This window comes from Siphateles boraxobius, unplaced genomic scaffold, assembly GCF_051911475.1.
Source record: "Siphateles boraxobius isolate OS27281-9 unplaced genomic scaffold, OSU_SipBor_1 37, whole genome shotgun sequence".
NCBI classification, from domain to species: Eukaryota; Metazoa; Chordata; class Actinopteri; order Cypriniformes; family Leuciscidae; genus Siphateles; species Siphateles boraxobius.
Window position 1 is genome coordinate 3,167,946 of NW_027508997.1, and position 27,189 is coordinate 3,195,134.

The 27,189-nt window shown below is 39.9% G+C and overlaps 1 protein-coding gene across 1 annotated transcript in view; it reads right to left on the minus strand.

Moving 5' to 3' along the window:
- The window catches only part of LOC143703021 (creatine kinase, testis isozyme-like), a 70,986-nt gene that overhangs the window by 24,794 nt on the left and 19,003 nt on the right, over positions 1-27,189 (minus strand). The window lies entirely within an intron of this gene.

Consider the following 27,189-nt stretch of genomic DNA (forward strand, 5'->3'; position numbering starts at 1 on the left):
TTTAAGCAACAGAGGAACGTACATCATCGCGCAGAGGTGCAGTAACAACAGGTCTGAGAGTCAACATGAACAGGACAGTGGAGGAAACAAGAGTTTGTCCAGGTCCAACAGCCTCAACGGGATTGTGTCTTGGTCCAACTGGTCTAACAGCTTCAGCGGGGGTTTGTCCAGATCCAACAGCCTAAACCTCAAAATTTTTATTATAATTAAAAATGGACTATTATTACTTAATATTGTTAAATACATTTTTGGTCACCCCTAAGGGACGTACGTTTATTCCGGTATTAAGCAGAAGGACGTCGTCAGGTGGATAGCTTACAAATATTTGCATTACTTTGGATTTGTAACATAAAAGATAAGAATTTAACAGTAAAATGGAAGTTGTAGGCTATCTTTGTTAAATGTGAGGTCAGATATGTTTATCATCATTTTTGTTTAAGTGTTTTAATTTTTCCCCCCTTTGTTTCAGAAAAACCTTCAAAATTTAAGAAGTCGTCTTCTTTCTTGAACAGTAAATGGACGGCTATGTGGAGTTCGTTGTGCTGTTGTTACAGTAAAGCTGTGGATGTTGTGGAGCCTCCACTAGATCTGGACCCAGAGCCTGATTCTGATCCAGATCACCCTGGCTTCGAGCAAAATCATAGTAAATCTGCAGTCATTATTTCGCAAACATTGTTTTAAAACAGTATTATCATCTTGTTTTCCAATAAATATATCTTAACGTTTTTAGAATATTAATATCATATATTTCTCACATTTTTCTGTTTGTTTTTCAGACTCCTTTACTTACTTACTTACTTATGCCTGCTACCCCTCCTGGGGCATAGGCTGCCAAAAAGAGCTCTCCAGGCATCCTTGTCTTGGGCTTTTCTCTCCAGCTGGCTCCAGGTTTATCAAAGATCTTTGGTATCAGCAGCCAGATCTCGAAGTATTTCTTGGCCTTCCTCTCTTCCTTTTGCCTTGGGGATTCCAGGTGAGCGCTTGCCTGGTGATGTTGGAAGCTGGTTTGCGGAGCGTGTGGCCAATCCATCTCCAGCGTCGTTTCAGGATCTCATCTTCTGCAGGAAGCTGATTGGTTCTCTGCCAAAGGTCCTGGTTGCTGATGGTGTTTGGCCAGCGGATCTGGAGGATTCTTCGCAGACAGGAGTTGATGAAGGTCTGAGCTTTCTTCATTGTCGCCACTGTTGTCCTCCATGTCTCTGCACCATAGAGAAAGACCGCCATGGCATTGGTGTTGAACAGCCTGACCTTTGTCCTTAGGCCCAGATCCTTCGAGCTCCAGATGTTCCTCAGCTGTAGGAAGGCTGCTCTTGCTTTACATATTCGTGCCTTGGCGTCAGCGTCTGTTCCGCCCTGCTTGTCGATGACACTGCCCAGGTAGGTGAAGGCCTTCACTTCTTCTAGCGCCTCTCCATCCAACTGGACTGGATCGTTGTTGGTATTATTTACCCTGAGGATCTTTGTCTTCTGCTTGTTGATGTTCAGACCTACTTGAGCGGAGGTGGCAGCTGTACTGTTTGTCTTCTCCTGCATCTGCTGTCGGGTGTGGGATAGCAAGGCCAAATCATCCGCAAAGTCTAGGTCGTTGAGTTGTGTGAAGGGTGTCCACTGGATTCCTGTTCTTGTATGTGCCGTTGTAATCTTCATTATCCAATCGATGGCTAGCAAGAAGAGAAAGGGAGAGAGCAGGCATCCCTGATGAACCCCGGTCCTCACTTCGAAGGTCTCCGTAAGCTTCCCTCCATGGACCACTCTGCTGATCATACCGTCGTACGAGTTTTGGATGATGTTAACAATCTTGGCTGGCACACCATAGTGCCGGAGAAGGTTCCAAAGGGCACTCCTATCCAGGCTGTCAAAAGCCTTCTCGTAGTCTATGAAGATGATGTAGAGGGAAGAGTTCCACTCCAGTGACTGCTCAACAATGATACGCAGGATCTGATCCGTACAGGATCTGTCTTTCCGGAAGCCTGCCTGCTGGTCACGGAGTTGAGTGTCCACCTGTTCCTTCATTCTATTCAGGATGATCCTATTGAATACTTTCCCTGGAATGGACAGTAGCGTAATCCCTCGGTAGTTGTCACAGTTGCTGAGGTCGCCTTTCTTAGGTAGCTTTATAATGTATCCCTCCTTCCACTCCATGGGCACCTGTTCCTCCTCCCAGATTTTCTTGAACAACGGGAACAGTATCTCTACCATTGTTTCCAGGTCCGCCTTTAATGCTTCTGCTGTTATGCTGTCTGGACCTGCTGCCTTGCCATTCCTCTGCTGGCCTACTGCCTTGCAGATCTCTTCTCTGGTGGGCGCACTGCAGTCTATTGGTAGATCCTCGGCTGCTGGATTGATGGTTGGCGGGTTTGCTGGCATTTGTCTGTTCAACAGTTCTTCGAAGTGTTCCCTCCATCTGTCCATTTGTTGTTCCTCTCCCTTCAATATCTTTCCCTCCTTGTCCTTCACCGGCCTACCTGGCTTGCAGAACTTCCCTGACAGCATCTTTGTGATGGAATACAGATCTTTCATGTTGCCATTTCTTGCTGCTTTTTCTGCTTCGGCTGCCAGACCATCAACATAGTTCCGCTTGTCGGTCCTAATACGCTTCTTCACCTCTTTGTTGGCAGCTGTGAAATCATCTTGTGCCTTGGCCTTTTCCGCTCTTGTTCTGCTGTTGTTGCGGGCTGCTTTCTTCTCTTTCCTTTTCTGAATCTTCCTCAATGTCTCTGTCGACAACCACTCCTTATGCTGGTATTTCAGGGGTCCAAGGACATCTCTGCATGTTGTTGTTATGGTTTCTTTCACTCTCTTCCATCTGCCATCCACTGTATCCTCCTCCTCTTCTAGTTCTTGCAGTATTTGGAACCTGTTGCTCAAGGCCACTCTAAATTCCTCCAGCTTGTGTGTGTCCCTCAGAAAGCAGGTGTTGTACTTGTGCCTCTGTGCTGTAATTCCCATCCACCCCTTCTTCAACTGCAGCTTCAGTTTTGCCACTACGAGGTGGTGGTCTGATGCGACATCCGCTCCTCGCCTCACTCTCACATCCTGTAGGGATCTTCTGAATTTCCTGGCCATGCAGATGTGGTCTATCTGGTTCTTGGTGGAGCCGTCCGGTGACACCCAAGTTGCCTTGTGTATCCTCCTATGTGCGAATACACTGCCGCTGATCAGACTCCTTTGAGTCTCTCTATAACGTGGGAGAGATGATTGGATCCGGAGCATATGGAAGAGTCTTCGAGGGAACACGCAAATTTGATGGCAAAAAGGTAAAGCAATCGTGCTAAATTGTATAAACATTTTGCTCTTGCATGCATCAAAACATATTTAATACAGATAGTTTAATACTTAAATGCTCAAATCATAAATGTTATGTGCAAGATCAGGCACTTGTATACGGTTATTGTAATTGAAAACTGTTTATTTTTTCATTTTTGCAGGTTGCCATCAAGCGAATACGCGAGCTTTTCCTTGTTCGATACAGCTGAATGTGTATTTAGTCGTTTAAGTGCGGATTACTGTAGTTAATACAACTGTATCTACCAAAATAAAAGAAAAACACATTTAAAAACAAATTTACCCAGCTAACCTTCTGTCTTCTACTTTTCTCCAGCCTGGGCATCCCGAACCTCTCATTACAGAAGTGGCTCTGCTGCTAATGATGAGGCAAGAACCCATAAGCCCCTACGTCATTCAACTACACGATTGGTTTAAACACCCTCGAAAATTCACCCTCATATTGGAGTTCCCTGAACCCTGCGAGTGCTTGCACGACTTCATCATTCGTAATCGTCAACTAGACGAAACAACAGCACAGGTCATCATGCGACAGGCTGTGCTGGCAGTGCAACACTGCATTGAACATGACGTTTTTCACAATGACCTTCATGCGGGCAATTTCCTGTTGAAGAAAGACACGTTAGAGCTCAAGCTAATAGACTTTGGCTTAGGTCGGGTACTTAGTAGTGATGGCTATGACAGCAACAGTTACAAAGGTGAGCATTTTTGGAGTGTGGAAACCTGGATGTAGTGACTTGCTGATTATTTGACACTTTAAAAAATTGCTCGACAATGCACAAATGTCTTGTTTACAGGATTACTGTATGACTCCCCACCTGAAGTCTTCACAGAACCGAGATTTCACGCTGTCCCAGCAAATGTCTGAGCTCTAGGATTGCTATTATACAAGATATTGAATTGCATGTCGTCCTTTTCTCGATGTAACGGATATCTATGATGCAAAATATACAATTCAGAACTCCAAATTATCCAACGGTGAGTGAATAATATTGATAACATTGATAAACACACACATAAATCAAAAGCTCTGTACAGAAACAGCTAAAAGTGATGTATGTAAGATTTTTTAAATATAGCTCAATGTATAGTGAGAGTTTGGGGCATGGCTACTGTAGTAGGCGGAGCCATGAGAAAAGAAATTCAGCTTTAGTCACAGAAGTGAAAGCAAAATTCACTGCATTTATGAACTTTTAAATTAACTTGTCAAAGTGAACAGAGCGTTGTGATTCTACAAAGGATGCTTCAATATCATACAGCATCATCATGCATCCGTTCAGAAAGACAAACGTTTATAAAGACAAATGCAACACAGCTAAAATATGTTGGACCTGAAACAATCCTTCACAAGAACCAGTAAGAGCAGCGTTTGTGATGTTTGAGTTGGGGGAGGTTGGGGGACGTTTGCAAGGTTATTTGAAAATATGCTTTATTTTGTAATTCCGCAAGGTGCCACTAGTGACGCAGAAAATACATACTTCACCTTTTAAAGGAAAGATAAAGAACACTAGCTGATATTAATCATGTTTCAGATGCTGTTTTCATTGATGCCAACATGAGTATCACATGGTCATGACTAACCAGCTCTCTCCTTAATAAAATGTGTACAGAATGCAGGGATCTGATTAGGCAGTGCCTAACCCCGGATCCAACTAAACGGCTGACGTTAAAGCAGATCATTCAACATAAATGGATTAGAAATGATCTACTGAAGAATGGAGAAGTTCAGGAGATTCACTCGATCAGTGATTTCAGGAGTGAGGAAGTGTAACAGAGTAGGATACAACTTTTGTGTTGTCATTTATCTTCAAGTTAGATTTTTTTTTGTTTTTTTTTGTGAGATTTTCAAATTTGTGTAGTGGACTAAGTTCATTTTAATGTTCTTGTTATAGTTGAGTCACCTTCATTTATATAGCACTTTATATAATACTTATTGTTTCAAAGCAGCTGCACGGTAATAAAGAGGAAAATAACAGAATCAAAAGGATTCAAAAAGGATTGGATGGATATCATCCTGACAGGAAACTCTAACCTGTCCATGTCTGAGCCAGAACAGGAGAGACTGAAGACTGGAAACAAGTCCTCAAGTCATCACAGACACATTTGCTTTGTTTTCAAGTTATTTCTATAGGGCTTTATACAATTCAGATTGTTCAAAGCAGCTTTACAGTGATAAACAGAAAGATAATGATCAATGATACTTATGATTATTAGGATAATGATTATAGGCTGCTGTCAATTTAAGATCTAATAGTTGTACTGTAGCCTACACCGGGCGTTTTATACCTGGGCCTTCAGTGGTGTCCTTTCCTATATTAATAACTTTTAATAGTCTAGCAGCACACAGACGCTCTATAATTCTTGTGAAATTGCTGTTTTTATTTTACACCGGCAGTTATAGGGTTAATGCGGTGAGATCGGAAAAGAGAGAAACACGAGCGGGTGAGTTCGGCTTGTGGTTCTTGCGTTCCGATTATAAGTTGATAAACGGAGCCTCCCTGGTCTTGTCCTTCAAGGGTTAAAATAGTCCCTTGTCAGACGTTATAATAGTTTGAATCTTTGGGAAAAAATCATCAGAAATTTCCAAGAAGAAAATCATATTAACCACGGGAAACCGGGGGCAAAAAAAGCATTATAGCTACTCATCAAACCAACAAACAATTTTTTTTTACACAAAATCCATCTCAATTTCTTTTCTCAAAAAGACTTCAATTACTCTGAGTCTGTTGTACAGGTTATCTGTGCATTTCAGCCCCAACAACCTTTTCTATCGCCATTGAGGCTAATGCTGAAAGTCAAGTCTGTCCCGTCGTATTTCTGGCATAAGTCTTAATTCGCTTTAGGGCTGAGAATGTCCGCTCGACAGAAGCAGTGGACAAAGGGACAGTTACCGCAAAACATGACAATGTGTGCAGACCAGTGGCGGTTCTAGACCATTTCAACTGGGGGGGCCAAGCTGGGGCCAGTTGTGCTGTTAGAGGGGCCAGTTGCATTTAGACCTTATTGTTGTCATATCATTTTCTGCACTGCACTGCAGGCATTAACAGGCAAAATACCATGTTTATAATCATTCAACAATGTATTTGCATTTCCATTATATTTTTACATTTGCATTACATATTCAGTATTAGTCACAGTAACTGTAATTGACATGATGTCATTCTTTCTCTCCATTTTGGTGAGAACTATAGAGCAAAAGCAATGGGGACCAAGAAGCGTATTAATTAATTTACTTGCTAGGTTACTATGTCTAACCATTTACAGGGCTCCTGCACACTTTTTAAAATCGAATTTAAGGCTTTTTAAAACCTGAAGAAATCAAAATTCATACCGTACATTAGGGGTGTGCGATATTGACAAAAATATATCTCAATATTTTCAATGTTTTGTTGATGATTAGATTAGATATTTTACTGATTGTGTTTTTGTGCTGGTGACATGGCTGGTTTAGGCCTGTTTTTGACAGCAGACTCACAAAGATATTCATATTTTTTAATATTCTATGCAGTGGTCAGTTAACAGCAGGGACCGAAATTCATTTTTTAATTAATTTTTAATTAATTTAATTTGCCACCTTAAATTGATTTCCAGAGGCATTTTCACCTATATATGGACATTCTTTCTAAACTTATTTAGAGTTATGAATCACCTTTTATGTCAAATACTAACATTCAAATTATACAGTAATTATACTTATTTATACAATAATACTTAATTATACAATAATTATACAGTACCACTGTTACCAGTCAAATTAAATCATTTAATCAAAATCCATCTTTGCAGTCTAGAGGAGACACAGAAGTGGCATTAATATATTTAAACTCCATTCACAATTGCATAAAGCTATGAGATTTTTTTAAAATCAATATTTAAACATGAAATTATTTCTAATTTTAACGTTTTAATTAAAGGGTACTTTAAATATGAAACTAAAACCGCCAGTAGGCGGCGGCAAGTCACTGTCTTAATAAGTGAGTTGAAGGATACATTCATTCAACGAATTCGTTCAAACGGCTGATTCATTCGGGAAAGAAGCAAGTGATTCCTTCAAATTAATATATTTGTTTTCCCTTTATTTCGCCGACTAGAATTTCAAAATGAAACCGTAGCAGAGTCTCAATGCAACAGACAGCGATATAAATATGATATAAATATAAGACATAAACTAATTTGGGGACATAGCCTACCTATGAACCGCACACAGAAGTGAAAGGACGAGAGACAAATGCGATGTCAGCTCACAGTGCAACGTATACAGTTAAAACATTGATTACAATATCATAATAGACAATACACATCGCACACCCGATACGCACATAAAGAATGAACTTGCAACTGAACTGACATTTACCAGCTTTCTCCTTCTCTCCTCTCTCGCGTGCAGGAGACAGACGTTATTCTGCCGCGATTCCCGCGAATGTGACGCGAATTGTCACGTGAACAAGCAAATCCACAAAGATAGAATAATAAAAAAGTAATACGCATACAACGATAACAACGATAGCAAAAAAAAAAAAAACAGTTTTGTAAAAATTATTTCACACTCCACATTTAGGGGGGCCACAAGGGGGGCCAAGATTGTTGTCACAGGGGCACGGACCTCTAGAACAGCTGCCCCATGCTCTCACACAGATTTTTTAAGGAAATCAATAAGATCAGCGGGACTTTTGCCTTCAAAATCAGTCATGGCATACATAGTCAGTTCTGTTATTACCCGGACAGATCGAATAGAGTTGAATAAGGGATTTTTTTCCTGTACGTTTGAACCTGGGGTCGAGGAGGGAAAGAAACATTAATTTGTGGGTTGAAAAACTATTAAATCTACAGGGATATATTTTAGTTTATGCCGTTCACTACAGATACGGTTAGCTAGCTCTGACTTCTAGGGCTACTACGCACCGACCATCCAATCAAAGTACGTGAAAATGCAGACATTATTGTACGCCTGCTATATATAGCAAGTGCAGTCAAATCGAAATCTGATTGGCTGTCTGACTGATTGGTTAAAGCAACAGTTTCATTGCCATTCATTTTAAGCCACAGGCCCCGCACTATTGATTCTGAAGGCCTCAAGGCAGATTTATTTGCCCATGGCAACACATGATGGCTGAAATATAATTGGAGAAAAGCTCTAACATAAACACACACTAGGCCTACTGGATGCAGCGCAACCAAGAGAAAAGCTATTAAATTAAAAGAATGGACTATTGGGAATAATTTAATACTCATTCATGGAAAAAATATATTAAAGTGCCAGTCAGTGATTCTGATAGTGTTTAGGCCAGCAGAAAAGGCCTTCAGAATCAGAATCAGAATCAGAAAGAGCTTTATTGCCAAGTGTGCTTGCACACACAAGGAATTTGTTTTGGTACTGAGGCTTCCAGTGGACATATACAAATACAACATGAAACATAATACTACAAATTATAAGAATAAAAAATAAAAATATAAATATATGAGAATAAAACTATCACAGTTGGGTTTAGTCAGAATAGACATTTTCAGATTTACAGATTATGAACCTATTTACAGTGTTTTGAATATTATAAATAAATAAATCTACATATAAGTATCACCTGAGTTGTGGGATATTGCACTAAACAGTGGGAGTATTGCACTTACAGGCATATGCCTTGGGAGGAGTGTTAACTGTTCAGGAGGGAAATGGCCTGTGGGAAGAAACTGTTCCTGTGCCGAGATGTTCTTGTGGCCAGTGATCTGAGTCTCCGTCTTGACGGTAACAGTTCAAACAGGTGGTGTCCAGGGTGAGTGGAGTCTGTGATGATTTTACCTGCTCTCTTCCTCACTCTGGAAGAGTACAGGTCCTGGAGGTTTGGCAGGGGGGCACCAATAATCCTCTCCGCAGTCCGGACTGTCCGTTGTAGTCTCCTGATGTCTGATTTGGTAGCTGAACCAAACCAGACAGTGATGGAAGCGCACAAGACAGACTCAATGACGGCTGAGTAGAACTGAATCAGCAGATCCTGTGGCAGGTTGAACTTCCTCAGCTGGCGAAGGAAGTACAGTCTCTGCTGGGCCTTTCCTGAGAGATGATAGTGCCCAGGAACCTGAATGACTCCACTGCTTCCACAGTGCTGTTCATGATGGTGAGTGGGAGGAGTGCTGAGCTGTTCCTCCTGAAGTCCACGATCATCTCCACTGTTTTGAGCGTGTTCAGCTCAAGGTTGTTATAACTGCACCAGGCAGCCAGCTGTTCAACCTCCAGTCTGTAAGCAGACTCGTCACCGTTTCGGATGAGACCGATGACAGTGGTGTCGTCTGCAAATTTCAGGAGCTTGACAGTGGGGTCTTTAGAAGTGCAGTCATTAGTGTACAGGGAGAAGAGCAGTGGGGAGAGAACGCACCCTTGGGGAGCACCAGTGCTGATTGTGAGTGTCTTGGATGTGTGTTTCCCCAGTCTCACTCGCTGCTGCCGGTCCGTCAGGAAGCTGGTGATCCACTGACAGATCGAGGATGGTATGGAGAGCTGGGTCAGTTTGGCTGTGAGAAGACCAGGCATGATGGTATTGAAGGCCGAACTGAAGTCCACAAAGAGGATCCTTGCATAAGTCCCTGGTCTGTCGAGATGTTGCAGGATAAAATGCAGTCCCATGTTGACTGCATCATCCACAGACCTGTTTGCTCTGTAAGCAAACTGAAAGGGATCCAGCAGGGGTCCAGTGATGTCCTTCAGGTGGGCCAGCACCAGTCTTTCAAACGACTTCATGACCACAGACGTGAGAGCGACAGGTCTGTAGTCATTAAGTCCAGTGATTTTGGGTTTTTTGGGGACAGGAATGATAGTGGAGCGTTTGAAGCAGCAGGGAACTTCACACTGCTCCAATGATCTGTTGAAGATCTGCGTGAAGACCGGGGCCAGTTGGTCAGCGCAGGCTTTTAAACAAGCAGATGAGATGCCGTCTGGGCCTGAGGCTTTCCTAGTCTTCTGATTTTTGAAGACTCGGCTCACGTCCTCCACACAGACCTTAAGCTCAGGTTGGATGGCAGGAGGGGGGAGTGATAATTGGAGAACAGGAGGTGATGCTGAATGTGTGAAGTGCAGATCAGACCGGGTGTGTGGTGTGAATGAGGGCTTTTCAAACCGGCAGTAAAATGAATTTAAATCGTCAGCCAGGTGTTGATTGTCCACAGATCGAGGGGATGGTGACTTGTAGTTGGTAATGTTCCTCAGGCCATTCCAGACTGATGATGGGTCGTTGGATGAAAACTGGTTTTTCAGTTTATCAGAGTAGTTCCTTTTAGCAACTCTGATCTCCTTTGTCAATCTGTTTCTGGCCTGGTTATACAAGATTTTATCCCCACTTCTGTAAGCATCCTCTTTGGCATGACGAAGGTGTTTGAGTTTCCCAGTAAACCATGGTTTATCATTAGTGAATGATAAGAATGTCCTGGTAGGAATGCATGTATCCTCACAGAAACTTATATATGATGTTACAGTATCTGTGAGCTCATCCAGATCATTGGTAGCAGCTTCAAAAACAGTCCAATCAGTGCAATCAAAGCAGGCCTGTAGATTCTGCTCTGCTTCATTAGTCCATCTTTTCACAGTCCTTATTCCAGGTTTAGCTGATTTCAGTTTCTGCCTGTAGGTCGGTATGAGATGAACCAAACAGTGATCAGAGAGCCCCAAAGCTGCCCGTGGGACGGAGTGATACGCATTTCTTATTGTGGTGTAACAGTGGTCCAGTATATTACTGTCTCTGGTGGGACATGTAACGTGCTGTCTGTATTTTGGTAGTTCACGGGAAAGATTTGCTTTGTTAAAATCCCCAAGAATGATTAAAAGAGAGTCTGGGTACCTTTGTTCCGTTTCAGATATTTGTTCAGCCAGCTGTTGTAGCGCCGCGCTCGCGCACGCGTCTGGAGGGATGTAAACATTCACGAGAATGAAAGAGGAAAATTCCCGAGGCGAGTAGAAGGGTTTACAGTTTATGAAATGTGCCTCTAAATTAGGAGAGCACATCTTCTTCAGTGTTGTTACATCTGAACACCAACTTTCGTTAATGTAGAAACACAATCCACCACCTCTCGTTTTCCCCGTTAGCTCCGCGATGCGATCCGCTCGGAAAAGCTGGAAGCCCGGCAGATGTATTGCGTTGTCCGGTATGGCTTCACTCAGCCAGGTTTCAGTGAAGCACAAAGCAGCAGAGTTTAAAAAATCCTTGTTAGTGTGGGTGAGGAGAAGAAGTTCATCCGTTTTGTTAGGAAGGGATCGGAGATTCGCGAGATGAATGCTGGGGAGTGCAGTGCGCAGGCCGCGCTCGCGGAGTTTAACCAGCGCGCCGGCTCGCTTCCCGCGTTTGCGTCTGAACGCGCGTTTGAACAACAACGCTGCCCCTCCGACGAGAATGTCCAGCAAAACGTCTGAATAATCAAAAACTGTAGAAAAGGTTTCTGGTGTGTGTTTCCTAATGTCCAGTAGTTCGTCTTTGGTGAAACTGATAGGAAAAGAATGACTAAAGGCAGAACAAACAAACAAAAACAACACAATAGCTGGAGAGCTCCACACCGAGGCAGCCATCCGCGGCGCCATCTTGCTGTCCCTGACAGCCTACCACTGCTGTACACATACCTGACCTGATGTAGGCTACTCGTTACATCATAAGAAGAATGGCATCTACGCTAATGTTAGTCTTTGTTTATTCCGAGGTTTACTGTAGTCACCCAGATTCGGGCTGTATTCAGATAAGATGGTGGACCTGGGGCTAGACATGTCCACAGCGCCTTCCTGAAGTGTCAGCCTCATCAGCCCTGTGAAGGCCTCATCGACACGACAGCCATCGGCACTGATCCTCAACAAACTCGTCTCCATACCGGCGTGATGACTCCGATCTTCGACCAGATGGAACTGGATAATATTCTCAATGTTCTGATCCAATCTGACTTCTGACCTGTAATGTTGCCTGAATCATAATCATACACTGTTTGTTTGTTGGCCAGAGGAGAACTGCCCCTAACCTCATGTTTGCTCTTCATGTTCTCACAACATTTCATTGCTAGAATTCATAAAAATCTTAATGGCCAACTAGTGATTGACACCGTTTCATATACTCGCCAACGCTGATTTCTACTCGCATTTGCCATTTGGCGAGTGTTAATTTTAGGCCGTATTAATCATTCAGCTTAATAAAAAAAAAACAATGTATTGAACATAAATGGATGTTAGTGGGCTTAAAAAAATTATGACATTGTCCCTTTAAAAAAAATGCTTATTTAATATAATTTTTGTGGTTATGTAAAAAAAAAATATATATATATATATATATATATGCATGCAGACTGCAGAGTCAGTCTCTGTTCTCATTTCCTTTCTTGTATTATTACAGTTACCCAAAAACAAATTCTCAGCTAAAAACTCAACCTCATGTCGGTCCAAACATAGTCATATAAACTGCTATTTTTACAGTGGAACACAAAAGGACAATTTTGAAGAATCTTTATGTAGGCTAGCTGTTTTCCATACAATGTCTTTCTTTTCATGGTCATCATGAAAGCTCCAAAAAGGCCAAAAATGGCATAACAGTAACATAAGTAGTCCATACGGCCATATGTGCTATAAGTTCAAGACTGAAGTAGCTTTGGATGTTAAACACTTGTTTTTACTCACTGATACCATTTCCATAGATTGAAGTTCTGAAATGTCTGAAAATGCTGCCGCAAAATGTTGTTGACTCTACAATGCCATTGGTGAGCAGAATTGTGTGCAGGAATTAATTGTGTTTGTTTAATTCAGGGCTCACGTTTCCCCGCTCTCACTGACAATGTCACAGAGATAGGGCCATGTAACCAGAAACGCTGTGGGACAATAGATTATACCATCCACCTTCACATCCTCAGAATGTTGCTGAGGGAAAGACAAGTAACATTCAATGAATCCATTCAATATTATTCACAAGTCTCACCTGTCAAGTCAAGTCATCCTCATGTATATAGCGCTTTTAACAATGTAGATTGTTTCAAAGCAGCTTTACAGAGATAAAGATATAATTTAAGGTAACAGAGATTGGTTTGGTTTTATAGTGGCTCTTGAAAAATGTTTTTTCCAGCTAAAGTTAGTTTTGATTGATTCACTTCCGTCTAAATTATCATTTGTTATTAAATTAGGGGCCGCTAAGACGACACCGTTCTCTCTAAACAGACTTTAAACGTGAACCTGTGATAGACGCTGATGGCGTTCACATGCGCATTAAGAATTGATTCTATAGTTATGTGTGTTTGAATATATGTGCGCAGGTTTGTAATTCCTTACAAACCATGCCTAAACTACTTGTCTATAAATTTTGATGCAGAATTTTTATTTTATCTTATCACTTTGGGTAGGTACGCGAACCGAAAAATTCCACAACGCTTTATCTGTAGAGTGGTATAGGGATCCTCCATAGGTAGAGGCTAGTTGGCACTTCAGCACTGCATTGTCATCGGGTCCAGGCGAAAGTCCTTCGTCAGATCTGGAAACGGCCTGGATCCAGCAGGCTGCGGGAAAACCTCGGGATAAACAAAGACACTAAAATTAGCGTAGATGCCATTCTTCTTATGATGTAACGAGTACATCAGGATTTGAGAGAAGTGTTCCCAGTTCCGGCTGACCTAATCTAAGCAGCCTAATATAGAATTATAGAAGTCTATAAAGTGTTATGTGAATGCTAGGTCAAAGAGATGTGTTTTTAGTCTAGCTTTGAACTGACAGACTGTGTCTGCTTCCCGGACAATGTTAGGAAGATTGTTCCAAGTTTTGGTGCTAAATAGGAAAAGGATCTACCGCCAGCAGTCGATTTATATATTCTAGGTATTATCAACTGGCCGGAGTTTTGAGATCGCAATAGACGTGAAGGACTATAATGCATTAGGAGCTCGCTCAAGTACTGGGGAGCTAAACCATTTAGTGCTTTGTAATTAATCAGCAATATTTAAAAATTTATACGATGTTTAATAGGGAGCCAATGGTCGTACTTCCTGGTTCTGGTAAGAACTCTAGCGGCTGCGTTTTGAACTAGCTGTAGTTTGTTTATTAAGCGTGCAGGGCAACCACCCAGTAGAGCATTACAATAATCTAGCCTTGATGTCATGAACGCATGAACTAGTTGTTCCGCATTTGTCAATGAGAGCATATGACGTAATTTAGATATATTTTTAAGATGGAAAAATGCGGTTTTACAGACACTAGACACGTGACTTTCAAATGAAAGATTGGTATCAAAGAGCACACCCAGGTTCCTAACTGACGACGAAGACTTAACAGAGCAGCCATCAAGTGTTAGACGATATTCTAGGTTATTACGTGTGGAAGTTTTTTGTCCAATAATTAGAATCTGTTTTTTCAGAATTTAGTAGTAGGAAATTACTAGTCATCCAATTTTTGATATCAACTATGCATTCCGATAATTTTGTGAATTGGTGAGTTTCGTTAGGTTTGGAAGAAACATAGAGCTGAGTATCATCAGCATAACAGTGAAAGCTAATTCCATGTTTCCTAATGATATCTCCTAAAGGTAGCATGTACAGAGTGAACAGCAACGGTCCTAGTACTGAGCCTTGTGGTACGCCATACTGAACTTGTGATCGATAAGACATCTCTTCATTTACTGCTACAAACTGATAGCGGTCAGATTAATATGATTTAAACCATGCTAGTGCAATTCCACTAATGCCAACATAGTTTTCTAGTCTATTTAAGAGAATGTTGTGGTCAATGGTGTCAAATGCAGCACTAAGATCAAGTAACACTAATAGAGAGATACAACCACGATCGGATGATAAGAGCAAATCATTTGTGACTTTAATGAGAGCAGTCTCAGTGCTATGGTGCGGTCTAAATCCTGACTGGAAATCCTCGCAGATACCATTTCTTTTAAGAAAGGAACACAGTTGTGAGGATACTGCCTTTTCTAGTATCTTTGACAGAAAAGGTAGATTTGAGATCGGCCTGTAATTGACTAATTCTGTAGGATCAAGTTGCGTTTTTTTAACAAGCGGTTTAATCATAGCCAGCTTAAAGGTTTTTGGTACTTATCCTAGAGACAAAGATGAATTAATGATGTTAAGAAGAGAATCTATGACTTCTGGAAGCATCTCTTTCAGTAGTTTAGTCGGTATAGGGTCTAACATACATGTTGTCGATTTAGATGAATTAACGAGTTTGCAAAATTATTCCTCTCCTATGGCAACAAATGAATCAAATTTTACCTCGGGGAGACTATAATGCACTCCCTGATGTGATGCTGTAGTAGACTGTTGCATAGTTATAATTTTGTCCCTAATATTATCAATCTTATAAGTGAAGAAGTTCATAAAGTCATTACTGCTGTGTTTCTTGGAAACTTCTGGGCTTGAAGCTTTCTTTTTCGTTAGTGTAGCCACTTTTTCAAATAAATACCTTGGATTATGTTTATTTTCTTCTAATAGGGTTGAAAAATAAGCAGATCTAGCAGCTTTTAAAGCCTCTCTGTAAGCAATCGAGCTCTCCTTCCATGAAATCCGAAATACCTCTAGTTTTGTTTTCTTCCAGTTGCGCTCCATTTTTCTGGCTGCTCTCTTAAGGGCCCGGGTGTGCTCGTTGTACCACGGTGTTGGACTATTTTCTTTAATCTTCTTTAAGCGCAACGGAGCAACTGTATCTAAAGTGCTGGAAAGGAGAGAGTTAAAAGTTTCTGTTGCAATATCAAGTTCTTCTAAGCTATCTGGGATGCTGAGACGATGAAACTGATTAGGAAGATTATTGATAAAGCAATCTTTAGTGGCAGAAGTGATAGGTCTAACATACTTGTAACACGGAGTTGGCTTTGCAGCCTTGGCTAAATGTAATTTACATGAGACTAGATAATGATCTGAGATGTCGTCACTCTGCTGCAGAATTTCATTAACATTGATTCCATGTGATAATATTAGATCTAGAGTATGATTACGACAATGAGTAGGTCCTGACAAGTGTTGTCTAACTCCAATAGAGTTAAGAATGTCTTTAAATGCCAATCCCATTGCATCTTTTCCATTATCTACATGTATATTAAAATCACCAACAATTAGGACTTTATCTGCAGTCAATACTAATTCTGATAGAAAGTCAGCAAATTCTTTGATAAAATCTTTATGGTGCCCTGGTGGCCTGTATACAGTTGCCAGCAGAATTCTCAAACTTGATTTATCGTTTACATTATATATTTTTACATTAAGCACCAACACTTCAAAAGAAATATATTTTAAACTAGATTTTTTAGTGGTTTTGAAAATATTACTATAAATTACAGCAACACCTCCCCCTGTGCCTTTCAGGCGAGGTTCATGTTTATAACAGTAATCATGAGGGGTGGACTCATTTAAAGTAATGTAATCGTCTGGTTTTAGCCAGGTTTCTGTCATACACAGCACATCTAGGTTATAATCTGAAATCATATCATTAACTATGAGTGCTTTTGAAGTAATGGATCGAATATTCAGCAACCCAAGCTTTATCGTTTGCTCATCTGTATTATATCTATTTTTTATTTGTTGAATATCAATTACATTTTTAACCTTAGATCGGTTTGGACGTTTTTTGGATTTCCAAATTCGGGGAGCAGACACAGTCTCTATATGATGATATCTAGGTGAAAGAGCCTCTATGTGATGGGATTTATCTGACCTTGGTGACGCGAGGCCGCTAGCAGACGGTCGGTTTAGCCAGTTTGTCTGCTTCCTGACCTGAGCCCCAGATTGTCATGTTTTGTCTCTAAGACAATGAGACAAATTACTAGAGAGAAGAGCAGCACCATCCCAGGAGGGATGAATACCATCTCTTTTCAACAGGTCAGGTTTGCCCCAAAAACTTTTCCAATTGTCTATGAATTGCATTCGCACAGTTTCTGTGCATCATAGCACAGAAACTGCGCTAGTTAAAATTACAAATGATTTACTTTTAGCTTCTGACCAAGGCTGTATCTCAATACTAGTTCTACTCGATCTTAGCGCTGCGTTCGACACTATAGATCATAAAATACTCTTGGATCGACTACAAAACTACACTGGTGTTCAGGGACAGGCATTAAGCTGGTTTAGATCGTACTTATCAGACCGTTACCATTTTGTCTGTTTAAATGGGGAAAAATCAAAGATAACGTCAGTAGACTATGGAGTGCTGCAAGGATCGGTTTTAGGCCCTCTGCTATTCTCAATATACATGCTGCCACTTGGTAATATTATAAGAAAACATGGAATTAATTTCCACTGTTATGCTGATGACACTCAATTATAGATCTCATCACGACCAGATGAAAACACTAACTTATCTAAATTGACAGAGTGTCTAAATGATATAAAATGCTGGATGACGTGTCATTTCCTGCTATTAAATTCAGATAAAACGGAGGTACTACTTATTGGTCCAAAAAACTACCCACAAAATCACTTACAATACAACTTTAATTTAGAAGGATGTCCTGTTACTTTATCCACTACAGTAAAAGACCTGGGTGTTATACTAGACCGCAACTTGACTTTCGAAAATCATATTTCATATATTACAAGAAAAGCCTTTTTCCACCTTAGAAACATTGCTAAGCTACGTAACATGCTATCTGTTTCTGATGCAGAAAAGTTAGTTCATGCATTCATGACCTCGAGACTAGATTACTGTAATGCTTTATTAGCTGGTTGTCCTGCATCCTCAATAAACAAGCTACAGTTAGTGCAAAATGCAGCCGCTAGAGTTCTTACTAGATCAAGAAAATATGATCATATAACACCTATTTTATCATCTCTACACTGGTTACCTATTAAGTTACATATCAATTACAAAGTATTCCTACTGAGCTATAAAGCCCTAAATGGTTTAGCTCCTGTGTATTTAACAGACCTTCTATCGCCATACAATCCATCGCGCTCTTTAAGATCACTAAATTCGAGGCTTCTGGTCATTCCTAGGATATCTAAGTCGACTAAAGGAGGGAGGGCGTTCTCACATTTAGCTCCTAAACTCTGGAATAGCCTTCCTGATATTGTTTGAGACTCAGACTCGCTGTCCCAGTTTAAAACTAGATTAAAGACGCATCTCTTTAACCAAGCATTCACTTAATGCTTAACCTTTAATACTACTGCTGAATCAGTTCGAATGCATTAACATTATGAACATCAGCTATGCTAATTATTTCCCATCTGCCTTTCTGCCGTTATCTCGGGACACTAGTCCCGAGGTAAATAGCGTTCGTCAGCTCCAGTTTGTATCCAGCCTCTCACGGAGACTTCAGATCCCCCAACGCCTGTGAAGAGACGACTCAAAGCCGCCGATATGTTATGCCATAAATTAATACATGATTAACTGACTGTATTTTTCTATGTACATTTCTGAAATGCACTTTCTGTAAAGCTGCTTTGAGACAAAGTGTATTGTGAAAAGCGCTATACAAATAAATTTGAATTGAATTGAATTCTATATTATTTTGCGGACACCACTTAGACAGCCAGCCATTGAGTGATGACAATCTGCTAACTATCTCATCACTCCTTCGAACAGGAAGGGGGCCAGAGCAAATTACAGTGCCTGACATCGTACTTGCGAGTTCAAACACCTCTTTAATATTAATTTTGGTGATCTCCGACTGGCGGAGTCGAACATCATTAGTGCCGACGTGAATAACAATCTTAGAGAATTTACGATTAGCATTAGCCAGCACTTTTAAATTTGCTTTGATGTCAGGCGCTCTGGCTCCCGGCAAACATGTGACTATGTTGGCTGGTGTCCCTATTTTCACGTTCCGTGTAATAGAATCACCAATTACCAGGGCACAATCAACAGAATTCTCAGTGGGTGTTTCACTGAGTGGGGCAAATCGATTTGTTGTGGTAATCGGAACGGAAGAGTGGTTTTTTGATCCGTGACTAGAGCGATCCCTCACTGTCACCCATCTGCCTGGCTGCACAGGCAATAATTCAGCCGGAACCGAATCATGTAAAGAGTTCACTATGCTAGGCGCATCCAAAGTAGAATCTAAAGCTCTAGCACACTTACTATCCTCAATTAAAGTTTTGATGCGTGTTTCTAATTCTGAAATCTTCTCCGTCAGCCTGACTGTTTCCTTGCATTTATCACATATGAACCCTGTATTGCCGACGGGGAAGGCTATGCTAAACATGTAACATGAAGTGCAGGTGACAATAACAGGACAAGACATTACTCACCGTGTTTGTTGACTGATTCTTACTCACCTGGGCTTTTTATGAACTCAGAGGCGCGGGCGCGACAGAGAAAATAAATAAATAAATAAACAAATAAATAACTGAGCGCACGGGTGGCGCGTTAACAGGCTAGCGAGTTACTAGCGTGTTGTTCTAACAATAACGGAAGCTAGCGATGTCAGGTTAATCTGGGATGTTGTCTAAGCTGTATTTAGTAGTATAAACAACTAGAAATGGTAGTAAATGATGGTTCAAAACAGAAAGAAATACAAAGCTAATACGAGGCTTAGACGGAGCTTACAGTCTCGAAGCAAACAAAACACAGCAGGCAGCTAGGCAGACAGGAGCAATCGATCAGGATCAGGAACAGCAATCGGACAGCAATCAATCTCCCAGGACAATAAGATCTGCCTATGGAGCCAGATCAGACTCATTAATAATTCACGCAAAAACATGATTCACACAGGCGTAGACAATTTCACATACGTGAAAACCTAATTCACGTATTCATAAAAAGCAATTCACATGCGCAAAATAAAATTATATATTCATAAAATACATTTCACAAATGCAAAACACAATTCGTAGATATACAACTGTGCACAAACACCTTTGAATGTTTAAAATGTACGAGTGTGTCCTTGAATTTGAATGTGCAAATCGTCATTCACGTACGAATCGCCTTGCGTGTGTGTGTGTGTTTTTGAGACTTTCCTGGCAGCTTTACTCGCAACACAGAGCAGTCGTACTCTTTAGCCAATCAGATTTAAGCTCATCAATCGACCAATCAGTATCACGTGAGGGCGGGCCTACCTGCATGTTACGTCATCAGCTTTCGACCAGTTCGTGGATGAGCAGAGGTAAGTGCAGTTCATCGTTCATATCGGTGTTAACTGAAGTTAGAGATCAGTTGAAGCAATAGTTTATTAACTGCTGTTTAGTCCACGTGATGACGTGAACATAAACATTTATTTTTTGTATTGATGGATTTTCATGTCCTGTCCACCACACATTCAACTGATGATAATGTATGTAATGACATGTATATATAGGAGACATGTTTTGTTTTAAACTGCATATATTATGTAGTTTTATTGTTTCAGATTTCCGAGACAGATGATGTATGAAGTTGCAGACAACCAGATCTTACCATTCCTACTGTAAATCTTTGAAAACAGTCCTGTTGCAAGCCATCCATTTTGACAGTTGTTTCAACAAGAGGTTGAAAGTGATGCATTGTTACTGTATCCATTTGTCTCCTGCGGACTATATGTACATGCTCTAGGAATAAAGCCCTGCTATGCATGCATTATTAAATGTTCATGTCAGAATGAAAAGATTCAAAGACATAGTTCAATTTGATGTACACGTTTTATTAATTTGAAAGTTTCTGAAATCCTTTGGGAATAAAATATATATATAAAATGACTTGATCATGATTAATGTTCCTATAATATGAAGATCATGAACATTCAGTACAGAGAAATATACGTCTCTTCCAGAGTTGTGAGATCCAGTCAGAGTCTACTTTGCTTTTAAAGTATATAAATATAAGTGCAATACATCAAGTGAAAAGTGAACAAATGAATTGTGTTCAATCCAGTCATCAGTAGACCTCTCTGTTAGAACATATCAGATTTTGTCCTGATATTTAAAATAGTAAAAACCTATAGTACGAGAGGTGCAGACAGAGGACGTCGGAGATTAAGTGATGGTTTTTGAATTGAGTTTACTGAGTAATGTTTAGTCGCATAATCTTAATTGCCTCTCTATGATAAGTACCTTTGTCTTATCAGCACAAAATCAGATTTGCCTATTTTATTAAGCAAAGTAAAATTAATGCTTCACAATATTGTCCTGTGAGACCTTAAGATGACAATAAAAAACCTTATTTTAAAACCTTGAGATGACAATACAGCACAAAACATAAGGAAATGGATGTTGAATATATTGGTAGCACTCTACAATATGGTACAATAACTAAGTTAACATTAGTTAATGTATTATTTGTTGCAGTGTTTGTTAATCTTTGTTAATGTTAGTTAAAAATACAGCTGTTTATTGTTAGTTTACAGTGCATTAACTAATGTTAACAAGATTTTAATTAAGTATTAGTAAATGCTGAAATTAACATTAGCAAAAAATAATAAAGGCTGTTTACGTGCAGTTCATTATTAGTTCATGTTAACTAATGAAACGTTATAGTAAAGTGTTACCAATTAAGACATAAAAACAAAAAAAAAGTATAAAAGAGAATAAAGAAACAACATGAATTTAGATGTTTGTGACTGCTATCCAGATGTCACACCAAAGGTGAGTAATCCTGAAAAATTTAGGGAAACACGTGTTAATAATAATTTAACAACATACACAAATAGCAAATAAACACTGGGTGCTCATTAAATAGGTCTATTCACCATTATAAGAACAATCTCGATGAGGCCAGGGCTGAGAGAGCTAGGGTGGGTATTGACCACAGATGATTGTTTTGCAATCATTAGCGTGATGATTGTAGCTGAGAGAGCTGTCTAAAATACAACAAAACAAGCATCATCCTTCTTCATTTTTGATACGATATGGGACATCTGATTACAACAACACTTGCTTACATCAGTTAATAGTTCATAAACTATTGCTTCAACTGATCTCTAACTTCAGTTAAAAGAGAAATGAACAATTAACTGCACTTACCTCTGCTCAGCCATGAACTGGTAGAAAGCTGATGACGTAACATGCAGGTAGGCCCGCCCTCACGTGATAATGATTGGTCGATTGGTGAGCTTAAATCTGATTGGCTAAAGAGTACGACTGCTCTGTGTTACGAGCGTTACGAGTAAAGCCCTGCCAGGAAAGTCTCAAAAAACACACACACACACACACACACACACACACATCCAAGGCGATTCGTACGTGAATGACGATTTGCACATTCAAATTCAAGGACACACTAGTCTCGTACATTTTAAACATTCAAAGGTTTTTGTGCACAGTTGTATATCTACAAGTTGTGTTTTGCATTTGTGAAAAGTATTTTATGAATATATTATTTTATTTTGCGCATGTGAATTGGTTTTTGTGAATATTTCTTTTTTTCACGCACGTGATTTTTTTTTGTGTGTACGTGAATTAGGTTTCACGCGAGTGAAATTGTCTACGCATGTGTGATTCGTGTTTTTTGCGTGAATTATTAATGAGTCTGATCTGGCTCCATATCTGCCTGTGCCACAGAGCTGCACTTGGATGAAACTTATTTGTGCATATGAATGAACAATTGAATGCACCTTCTAATTAGGTGTTGTGTTTAGCAGTTGCAACAAGTGAACACAATAAAACTACACTGACACATTCAGACAACAGTCTGAAACAGATAATGAAGGGAGTGGTTGAACTGTATTCTGTATTAGCCTATATCTTTTTCACTGGTAATAACAGTGAAAATATTTTTTTAATCTATTTATTATTGGTGTCAAATTAATGAATTGCATCTAACATAAAAGTTTGTCTTTATATAATATTAATGTGTATATACAGTATATGTTATATATGTGTATGTGTGTGTGTGTGTGTGTGTGTGTGTGTGTGTGTGTGTGTGTGTGTGTGTGTGTGTGTGTGTGTGTGTGTGTGTGTGTGTGTGTGTATATATATATATATATATTAGTATGAAAAAACTAGAATGTACATTTCCTGAAGAAAATGTGAGTGGGTGCTTGCAGTGGCAAAACTTGCCACTCGGTTGTTAGGGTGTTGTACATGATTGCATACGAGCCAACAACCATGTCTGTACGATGTTCTGTTGCTGAGATATACATTTACATTACATTTATTTATTTAGCTGACGCTTTTATCCAAAGCGACTTACAATTGCTATATATGTCAGATGTCGCATGTATGTATGGTATGTAGCTTTGCGCCGCCATCTTTACGACCGACGGTCCCGGTAATGCCTGCAATATGTTGTGCGGTTGGCTGCAACAACAGCCGAAAGAGGAACCTTTGTGTCTGAATGAACAAATACACACAACATTATGTTTAAATGTCCGTTTTGGAGAGTATTCACGTAAAATATATCGGTTGTCTTTAACAGAGTTGTCATCAGTCCCTTTGGTAGAGAGAGAGAGAGGTAGAGAGAGAGAGAGGTAGAGAGAGAGAGAGAGAGAGAGAGAGAGAGAGAGAGAGAGAGAGAGAGAGAGAGAGAGAGAGAGACGAGGAAAACAAACATGCAAATGGATAGGGGTGCTCCGATCAGGATTTTTGGGGCCAATCACCGATCCCCGATTACTGAAAGCTGTAACACCCGATACCGATCACCGAGTACAGGGTCTATTTGAAGCCTTCTATTTATCATCTAGCATTATTTATTTAACTATATTTAACAAGAATGTACATTAAGTATTACAATTAAGAGAAGACAACGTATCATGAATTGACAACTGTGTATTTATTTGCAAGCAACATGTCCAGAACTTAGCAGCCTGTGCTTGGTTATTGGGAACAGCTTAGGGCTTGACAAATACACTTTCCTGTAGAATATAAAATTTAAAAAAAAAGGATAAAAGACTTTAAATTTAGCTTTAGACTACTTTAAACTAAAAACTGCAACAAAAAAGGCGATAGCCAAAATAATATTTTGAGTCAGTCAGTCATCAGTTTTTATAATACACTTAAAGGACCACAGGTAGTAAAGTGCACAGCAACAAAAAATACAAATTACTAACAACTTCCATATCTACTGTATCCATCTATAACTTTGCTTTTTTCTGGGATACTCAGTCAGATTTTGTGGGCATTTAGAGGGAGAGTGGGGTGGAGAAAGAGAGAGGGGGATAGAGATTATTAGATTAATATCTCTCCAAAGCTTACTTTTTACGCTTTTTTTTTTTGCAGGAACCCTTGCTAAATTATTTTAAATAGATTAAGAAAGCCACCACTACTGGTCACATCTATGGTTAGATTGATTTGTTTAGATCCAGTGAAGATCGTGTCCCACAACTTGAGGCAAAGATGTAGCTAATACAAATAAATAAAACATCTTCAGTTAACTAGCAGAGCATTCGTTTAGTTCGCTATTAAATAAGAGATCTAGCGCGTAAAATCTGTAGTGTTTTTACTCAAGCTCAGCGCTCGTTGCCGCGGCGATCAGTGTCATGGAGACAGTGTTGTCTTCCTCGCGCAGTCTTTACTCAGGCGCGCTTCAATCTATCGCCGGTGTGGAGACTCTATTCATTCCGGTGAAATCACAAAATAAAATGCACACAAACGTGTCCATGCTTGAAATAGACTAACCACTGATGAACATATTCAGTTTTGATGAGAGAGAAAAAAAAACTATACAAGTGCGGATTAGAACCCGTAACCTCTGACACGCTTGGCAAAAGATTTAACACTAGACCATTTAAGAACTCAAAAACTTGCGGATCGATGCATTTATTTACTGGTTGACAAGTTTGACAAGCGGGCGGCGGCATGGTACATACATTGCAGATTGCTAATGAATTGTCTTTCACAAACCAGACCGGTGGGTGAAGCAATTTTTACCAGCGCGTAAAAAATTGTCTCGCGAGTTTTGCGTCATCTGATCGGCTTTTCTGCACCGGTGTCGTGCCAAGGTACACTTACCCCTGAAAGGAAGTGTATCCCAGCAGAACGTGCCATTGGTTTGACCAAGGTAAATGAAACGATAATTCGTTAATTGTTAAAGTTATCGTTTTTCTATTGTTGTTTTATCAACGAGGTTTAGCAAAGACAGCTATCACATGGCCCATCTATCAGAATTAATTAATTTATTCTTCTGAAGGCTAACGTTCGAACTTCATTGCATTGAATTGAGAATGTCTAGTTACTAAAAATCAAGACGACCATACCGTTTCACTCATAAAGCAAACAGCCTTTGGATATTAAATTGTTCTGAAACCCCCTTTCCATGGTGAATTATTATCAAAATGATTTAATAATGCATTGCACTTAAATAGTAGGCTGGTCAATGTCATACACAAAAAGTGATTGTACAGATGATGCCCATCATCAAGTGTTTTATTTTGTGAATACTTTACATCATGTCTAATAACAGCAGTGAATATGGACACGTCTTGTTTCCCGACAAAGTTGTAGTGGGATACAGATTTTTTCAGACTGTATTTTCGACCTGCCAAAATATGTAACCCCCCTCTAAAATCTACAGATGATGGCCTATCATCAAGTGTTTTATTTTGTGAATACTTTACATCATGTCTAATAACATCAGTGAATATGGACACATTTCTTGTTTCCTGACAAAAGTTGTAGTGGGAAACAGATTTTTTCAGACCGTATTTTCGACCTGCCAAAATATGTATCCCCCCTCTAAAATCTACAGATGATGGCCTATCATCAAGTGTTTTATTTTGTGAATACTTTACATCATGTCGAATGATAGCAGTGAATATGGACAAATTTCTTTTTCACTGACAAATATTTTAGTGGGATACAGATTTTTTCATACCGTTTTCAAACCTGCCATATATAGTACCCCCATCTCCATATTGCACAGATAATGGCATATCAAAGTCTCCAATTCCTGTGGTGCCAAGACAGCAAGGAAAGTCCCCCACCATCCATCCTCGCCACATTCTACAGAGATACTATAGAGAGTGTTTCAGTCAGGGCCTCCGACCGCAGCGAATAGTGAAGACAGCTAGTAAGATCATAGAAACTGCACTCCCACCAATCTATGACATCTACAATGCTCAGTGTATTTTGAGGGCCGACAGCATCATGAAGGACTCCACACACCCACTTCACCATTCTACCCTCTGGCAGGAGGTACCAGAGCATTCGTGCTGCCACCACCAGACTATGAAACAGTTTCAGTTTCTCCTCAACACTCTAAACACTAAAGCTCCTGCAAAATTAACATCAAACACTTCCATACACCAGAACACTTATACTCCCCTTTTGCATCTAGGAATTCTTAAACCTTAAGCCTTAACTTGAAGTGAGTCTCCAGTACACTTTCAGTTTTAATGTATAATTAAAAGGATAGGATACACACAGTAGATCCAGTGTCCACTTTCTTCATCACTTGAATGTACAAAATATACAGTAACACAACTTTGGCAACTGTTTTTGACGTGCTGCATACATACTAGGTATTAGTTTATTAATCAATCGAAAGAAAGTTAATTTGCAATTATTTTATTAATCAATACATTGTAAGCCATTTTTCAAGCAAAAAAAAAATAGTTTTAAGATAAGACACAAACTTGGAAGGTGTAATGTAATACAACAAGATTTAATGAATAAATTCCTCCAGAACAATAATGTACACAAAACTAAGGAGTACAAGAAGTCCACACAGGAAGGCCTCCTCTCAAGACCTCCAAGGTCTTGGTCGGTTCTCGATTATGTTATGGTCTTGTTATTCGTCTGTTAATGTTACTTTGCTTCTTGTGAGTGTTCCTGCCCGTCATCCTGCCTATCTGTGTCACAGTGTCTGCTTGTGTTTCCCTGGGGTTCACTAGAGGTCCTCGTTTTCACGGTGTCATTCACTATAGACTACATTTCCCAGCATTCTGTTTGCCACTCATCTGTTCATTGCACACAGCTGTTTCCCATCACCTTGTTAGTTCTGTGTGTATATATACCCTGTCTGTTTTAGTGTCTGTCACGACACACAATAGAGAGAGAGAGAGCAGATCAAAGTGCAGTTAGATATGTTTATTTGGGGTAATCCGTAAAGCGTAATCCAGTCCAGGCAAA